Here is an 8038-nt window from a genome sequence, read left to right as displayed (position 1 = left end):
AGGAGAGATGAATGTGTCAGTAATATAGGAGATTGTTGGCTTGAAGTATGGAGATACTAATATGCATTACTTAAAAGGAGAAAACTAAAAATATTCTATGGTCATGTAAGTATGTGTTTTCCAATAAAAAGATTGACTTGAGAATAATTACTTGGTCTATAAGTGACGCTCAGAGGCCCGACATGGCCCTTCTATGTTCATGTTAGTATGTGTTTTCCAATAAAAATTTGACTCGAGAATAATTAATTAGTCTATAAATGATGCTCAGAGGCCCCACATGGCCCTCACCTTGTTCGCAATAGGTCAGCGCAGTCGGCTGTTAACTGAAAGGATGGTGGTTCAAGTCCACCCAGGGACGTTAGATGCTTAAATAACCTGGAGTAAGCTAACTCTAGGGTTTATCATTCTGCAGGTGAATATAGAGCAGCCCAAAGATAACCCAAGTGGCCTTACCTTTGTCTGAAGGTACAGTTCTGAAAACCATGTACTGTACATATTAATCTTTACGGTCATTTGTATGCAGGCCACTTGATGTAATACAAGCAAATACATAAGGCCAGACAGAGACAAAAAGTGAGAGAAAAGAAAAAGAGACTAGCTGTCTAAAGGATAACCAGTTGAGATTATGTGTGTCTTTGAGAACTGTAAGTCATATAACTGATGTTGTCAGTTCATTTAAACTAATGAGGAAGAATTTGACAAATCAAAATCAAGTCCAGGAACTTATTCTTTCAAACATCAAACCTGAGTCTCTCAAGTCCTGACCATTCCCTGACCGGGAATCGAACCCGGGCCGCAGCGGTGAGAGCGCCGAATCCTAGCCACTAGACCATCAGGGAGTCACATCTATCTAATATATCTTTGTACATGTGAGTTTTCTTTTCACTTACTGGAATGACTCATATTGTTTTAGGCGAGGAATGGCGCCTGGCTAGAGCTTCAGAAGGCAGGACATGACAGATTACACATCTGTCACATAGTCAGTTTGTAGTCTTAAATACCAAGTCTCTTGCTGTTCCTTGACTAGTTGGCCACCCCTGCTTTGCATCGCTCCAGGTATGTAGAAAAAAAATCTGTTATGCACCTTTGCATTGCGCTAAAATGTCAAAATTTGGACCTGAATCCAACAATAACATTACTTGACTCTCACATACATTGGTTTTCAGGTTAAAAATGTTGGTTAGGGGTTTAGTTACACTGTAAATCCGAATTCACTAACTCAACCTAAAATTTTTGTGGAAACAGCTTGCACTCAAAACTTTTAATTTAGTACAGTATGGTAACACTATATTTTTGAGTACACTATACATAAAAAAAATGTGTCAAATGAGTCTTATCTGAAAGAAAATTTATGTCACTTTAACATAACTTTTTTAGTCATGCAACAATAATAATTTGTGCTTTCTTAACATATAATTCTATGTTATATTAACATAGAATAATCAGGTTACTTAATGTGTATTTATATGTTTATGAAACACAAAAAGTAATGTGTCATAACTTGTTAATTTTATGTACAAACACCACTTTTGTATTGTAATTTTAAAGTCAAGTTAACATAATTAGTGTAATTACTCAACCTTATTCCTATTTGCTGACTCTACTCAAAATTTATATTTTTTTTAACACAAACACTAATTATGTGACAGAATAAAATTATTTTGTGTACAAATAACTAATGCGTATTAAAGCCTTACAGTTGACTTAACATAACATTTTTAATTTTCCAAACAGTATTTTGTGCGCAAACAACACAAATATGTTAAGATAATGTGACACATTTGTAATTGTACATTTTAACTATATATTTTAGGTTGTTTACACCTATTTTTTGGTAACTGATTGCACTCAAATACTTTAATTTAGTACAGTAGGATAACATTAATGTTTTGAATACACTAGACATAAAATAAATGTGTCAAATGAGTCTTATTTGAAAGGAAATTTATGTCTGTTTAACATAACCTTTTTAGTCATGCATTTTCTTAACACATAATTCTATGTTATATTAACATAGAATGATCATGTTACTTAATGTGTATTTAGGTTTATTAAACACAAAAGGTGATGTGCCCTAACTTGTTAATTTTAGGTACAAACTTAATATGGTGACATTTGTAATTGTACATTTAAACTATATATTTTAAGTTGTTTAACCCTTTAATTTTACAACACTTCTCTAAATCTGTGCATCAAGCATAAAATAAGGTTAAAAAACATATAGAAATATTGCGCAAAATGTCTATATTCCATGCTAAATGTACCTGCTAATTAAGCAAAATTCACACCATTGTTGTACTTAAAAATCTTTCATGTCAGCTCAACATTCTCACTGCTAATACAAAATACGAGATTATGTAAGCAAAGATCTGAACATAGTGGTGTAAACTGTATTTTTATTTTAGCATACTGCAAAATCCAGCCCATCACTGCAACAAACGGGACACAATAACATTGTAAAACAATTTGGCTGTGGGACACCTCTCCACTGTCCAAGTCACATCCAGGAAACGATGTAAAGGGTTTAACAGTTCAACTTTAACATAACTTACCACAACTTTAACCCTTGTGTTGTCTTTCTGCCAAAATTGAAAATCAACACTTTTCCTGACGCTTTTTATCAGTGTTTCTAACAACACAACGTAACACCAACTTATAACCTTTTAGTTTTACAGTTATTTTGGGAATTTATGGTCAATAAACCTCATTTATAGGAAATTATACCTAATGTTTGAATTAGAAAAAGCAGAAAATAAGAATTATTCAGACTAAAATTAAAGCAATGGATGTTGATGGATAATCACAGACTGGAATATGTCAACTTTTACTCAATACTATTTCAAAACCTTCCTTTTTTTCCCAAATACTATAAAATTGAATACGACGCCCCAAAATTACCCATCAAAATAACCCCAAAGAACATTGTGGGGAATCAAACATGTTATTTTGGGTAATTACAATTGGGTACTTAAAAATAACATCGATATAGGAAAACTGATCAATTTGACCAGAGGACAACATGAGGGTTAACATGTGTGCAAATACATTTTCTCCTCAGCTAGTTTAAAGTTTGTTTTTTAAGGACAGTGTTTTTGGTCTTAATTTTTCTCCGTCCACGTTCATTATGACTTTCTGAATGAACTCAAAAGTATACATCAAGCCTTTTGGGTACTCAGCTTGTAGGACGTACAGCAAGCCATACAAATACACAAGTGCATCAGGCCAGCACTCAATTCCCTGCAAGACAACCTGATCCTGGAGGATGACCTTGACATCACGAGGATGGAATGGCACCATGGTTACATCCTCACTGTCAGCAATGATGGACACGATGGCAACAGGGCTCTTTATGGTAGCATCTTGATCTGCACTCTCCTGGAAAATATGCCCAAAAATGTACTATTACAACTTTGTCTCTACTCTGTTGCTGACACAGCCGTTTTCATTTCCAATGTAAAGTATATCAACACACCTTGCATGTGTAGAACAGCTCTGTCTCATCTTCTTGCAGCAGCAGTGGTAGACACCGGAGAACTGCTATGCGGCCAACATTGACATCTTGTGTTTCCTGTAGTGACAAAGAAAAATGTGAAACAAATGTGAAAAATATCAACTGGATACTGTATATTAACACTTAGTTGCAGACATCACTTTTCAGATTTTTCTATGTCCCAAATACATAAACTTGTCCGATACAAAACTAATATCTGAATGTAAATTAGGGATGAACCCAAATTTTGGCAACTGATATTAATCAGCCTAAAATAGCACAAAAAAGCACTTGCTGTGTTCAAGAATAAGTAAAAAAGCTAGGACCAGTGATAATTTGTAATTTGCATTCTTTTCAATGCACTTGTGTAGACGTACATCGTTATATTGTGCTTGGTATAATGTCTACTGGAATTTTAAAGTTTTGTAATTAATTTTTACTTTGATTTCATTATATTGTGCTTTGGCCAAGAATTTCAATTGCATCAAAGCATCCCTAATGTTATATAACTGACACATTACTACATTATGTAGCTGTAGCCTACACAATTTGACACCTTTTACATCGGTGTCTAGTTTCCAAAACTAAAAAGGTCTTGTTTCAAAACCATAAAGATAATTAGCTAAAATTATGTATAGGATATGAATGTTTAACTGTGAAAGTCCACTCCTAATTGTACAGGTATTAGAGCATGGAACTTCTTTCCTCACAAATGATCTTTGGCTATGTACAAAAGTTTACTTTTGGCAGGTGATTAACTTGCTGCTATGACCTGCCACTGGCAACATTTGCCATTTTAAGCGGAGAAAGCTGTGGTGGCTAAATATGAAAAGCTGTTAAAAAGGAAGAGGGAAGATAACAAATTTGATGATTAATAGTAATCCATTTTTCATGTCACATTTACAAGCAAAATGCTTGCACTGTAAAGCTAGCAAGCTGAAGTGGACTTAAAAAGTGGAGTATCATAAAACATTATTGGATTTTATCAGTTATTGAAGTTAGTATTGATCCAGTAAATTTGCTTTACCAATCCTATGATCTGCTCAGGACTTTTCCATTATTTACCTCAGAGTATGCCTTTAAAATGGAACATATCTTCTGGGCACTTCGACCAGATTTTCCCTCCATCCCTCTGGCTAAAGCAAGCAAACGATCCTTGTGTTGATCCAATCCAGCATAAAGGTCATCTTTCAGCCGCTGGTTGGTGATGCGTTGATATTCTGCACAAACCTGATAAAAACAGTGACCTTAATCACTCACCCATTACATCAAAAACAAATCTACTTATCAATCTATGCACCACCGATAACCAACACAAAATATTAGTACAAAAATTAAATCAACTATAGCTTTAAAATACATCAACTTCATTTACCTGATGTTCCAGGAAAAGAGCTGGCCATTTTTCTTGAACATCAGCTACAGACGGACTTGAATTTACAATTTCAAGCCTTCTTGGAGCAAAAGTCTTGGTCATGTTGGTGTCTATCATAGATAAATCTATGCTGTCTTTATCAGTGTTCTCCATTCCAATCAACATGGCAATTCTGAGCATTTCCAAAGTCTCCAATGTTTCCCCCTGAGGAAGCTGTGGTAGATAATTAACTTCTCCACGTCGTGGCCGCTTAATTGAAGCATGTGGGGAAGCTGCATTAGGATTGGCTCTGCTCCTCCTACCACTGTTAACTTTGACTTCTGGGCACCCAGATTTGCACAGCTTGCGTCGGTAATTGCTCATTTTGTTTGACAGGCTGTCCTTCCAGCCATCCCAACCATTTTTGGACCCCTTCTCCTCTAAACATGGATGTTTGAGCACCAAAGCCTCAGCAGCCTTATAGATTTCACTGCCACTTGGGTAAGCTTTGTACTCGTAGATGGCACAAGCCATTCCATCAAGGATCTTGCTCTTTTGCTCTTTTGTTAAAGTCAGGCGCTTTCCATGCTGTTTTGCAGTATTTGCTTCACTTAACAGAAACTCTATATCGTGTGAAAATATCGGAACAGGAAATACTTGTGGCCATGCAGAGGTTCTTCGGGGTGTTTGGCTGCTTGAACTTTCCCCACTATCACTAGCCCAGCTTGATGTTGAGCCAATGTCATGCTCCAATGTCTTCACCAATTTTGCTGTACCCATGTTCGGTATTTCCTCAATCTTGCCTAGATTCACCAGCTGGTTATTAAAGTCAGGATCCTCAAATTGGACTATAAAATTGAATGGGATGTCCAGTTTCTGGCGCAGCAAACTGGTCAGCTGAGGGACAGAATCTGGACGACGTTCAAATGTGACTCTCTCAATTCCCCCCTCTGGTAGGATGACACGTAGACGAAATGTCTCTGGTTCTGCCATGGCCCTACAACTGAGAAGAATACAGAGGTTACAATCCATTTTCTTAGTCTTTGTGGGTTGCACATTTAGACTTTGTTAATGAGGTTATTTTGTTTTTTCACCCATACAGTGTTCTGTTGAAAACCAGTCTCCATTCCTCATTCACATAGTGCCACTTGCATTTAGTCCAGAAGAATGAAGTGCTTGATGGTGACAAGAAGTTGTCTATTTTTCATGTAGGCGGTTAGTGGGTTAACATCATGGAGTTCTGATGGCCTCTTTATGTCATGTGAATCTTGTGCAGTCACCTCATATGCACGAAGGTGTTCTCTGAACCAGGACTGGTAATTCTGGCAGTCAAACAAAACTTGGTCATTGACAAGAAGTATATCCACAATCTGTTTGAAGTGGGGTAACCCCTCTTTCAGTCCTGTACACACAAACATGCCACTGGCATAGCAAATGCTGTCTATGGCAATTTTTGAAGTGTGGTACACTGTGCTACTGTTTGTTATCTGATGTATGGCACTCTGGGCTTTTGGCGTGAGTGTGTTAACAAACACATTTTTCACAGAAAAGGTCTCCACTGAGGGCTTGAAGAAATTGGGTAATGACAAATAATAGGCCATCAGTTGCTGATGCTTGTAAGCAAGTGTTTTAGGGATGTTTTTGAAGTTCTGAGCATCATGTACTATTTTCTTAAACACTTTGTGTTTCCCCTCAAATCTAATGGTCCAAAAATGCACAAGAGGCCCAAAACAGCGAATCATCTGTGGATAGTGCTCAATGTAATGGTGTTTTGGGCGCAATCTGACATTTGGAAACACCTCCTGGAATAACTGTCGATGGTCAGAAATCTTCATTGACAAGTACTGTAAAACATCTTCTGTAAAAACTGGGGATAAAACTAATTCCACCAAGTCCTTTAAATCCATTAAGATCTGCCAAGCTTTGTCGTCTGCAGGAACCACAGTGCCAATAATGGTGGGAAGAAGTCGTATCAGTGCCAAATTTTCATGACCATTGCCCCCAATGGTTTTCCTTCTGGAAAAGCTTTTGGGAATAGCCTGTGGCCGATCAACTTTGTCAGCATTCTCAAAAGGAAATTGCAAGATAGCTTCATTCAACTGTTCCAGGGAGAAACATTTTTTTTGTATTAGCTCTTGTAAACACAAAGCTAACTCCATTGGTACCACACCTTCTAAGAAGTCATGGAGGATGTCTGGAGGAAATCCACTTGTAGTATGAAAGTACTGTAGATGCTGTGCAAAACAATTATTGGCCTTTACACCATAATCCTCCATTACATTGCCAGTTTCAATGTCAGTACACAACTGGTCATGGCTTTCCTTTGTCCTTAACTCAAATGATGTTGCCTCACATCTCTGAATTTCTTCTTTGGATGCATAACAAAATCTGCAAGGGTATGTTCCACTGAAGTTTTCTTTAAATCCTGCAAGTCCATGTGCGGCTAAATTGTCTGCCACAACACACAGTAATGTCCCATGAACATTTTCGCCAACACTCTCCACAAAGACACCATCGCTTTCTAGGACTCTCAAATCATGCAGAAGAGGCTCAAACACCTTTTCGTAGCCACAAGTCTTCAGGTCATTTGAATTGCAGAGTAAACCCAGCTGGGTAGTGTGCAGAGCTACACGATGTTTGTATGGAATGTTTGCAAGTGCCCAATAAACAGAGCACATTTTGTGTTTCTTCCTTGATGTGCCAAGTGGATTGGCCACCTCAAAATCATCAATATAGAGTTGAATGGCAAGTTTTAAATTCTCTGATGACAGCAGCTTATTGCCTTTACAAAACAGACCATCACGATAGGTTGTGTATTTGCCATCTTTTTGGACAGACAACTGCAAAATCTGCTCCAATACATCCCTTTTTTTGAGAAGCTCCTGCAACATGTTGAGGATTGGGACATACATAATTGAATATTTTGCACCCGCAACACGATACTCAATTGGTTTCACCAGGGGGAAATTTTGCTCATAGTAAGATTTTCTTCGTTTTGCTGTTGACAAAGGCCCGTCTCTTGAAGTGCAGCTACTAAGCACATCATTGGTGACAACTGCATTAACAATTTCCGCCACAACCTCACTGTTGACATTACAATTGTGTTTCTGTAGTATTTGAGTCACTGTGTCTTTAAGTACTGCACTGGAGAGTGACCGCAATTGATCCAAGCCTTGTAACATTTCTTGAGTAGC

General features: G+C 37.4%; 1 non-coding gene across 1 annotated transcript; it reads right to left on the bottom strand.

The window, feature by feature from the left end:
* Nucleotides 1–767: 767 nt before the first annotated feature.
* On the bottom strand, nt 768–839 carry trnae-cuc (transfer RNA glutamic acid (anticodon CUC)). The gene has a single exon. It is a non-coding gene; the product is annotated as a tRNA-Glu (tRNA).
* Between the last annotated feature and the right edge of the window lie 7199 nt (nt 840–8038).

Source organism: Etheostoma spectabile, unplaced genomic scaffold (assembly GCF_008692095.1).
Source record: "Etheostoma spectabile isolate EspeVRDwgs_2016 unplaced genomic scaffold, UIUC_Espe_1.0 scaffold00019268, whole genome shotgun sequence".
In the NCBI taxonomy this organism is placed as follows: Eukaryota; Metazoa; Chordata; class Actinopteri; order Perciformes; family Percidae; genus Etheostoma; species Etheostoma spectabile.
The sequence above is the reverse complement of the archived record's forward strand: the minus strand, read 5'-3'. Positions and strand labels throughout refer to the sequence as shown.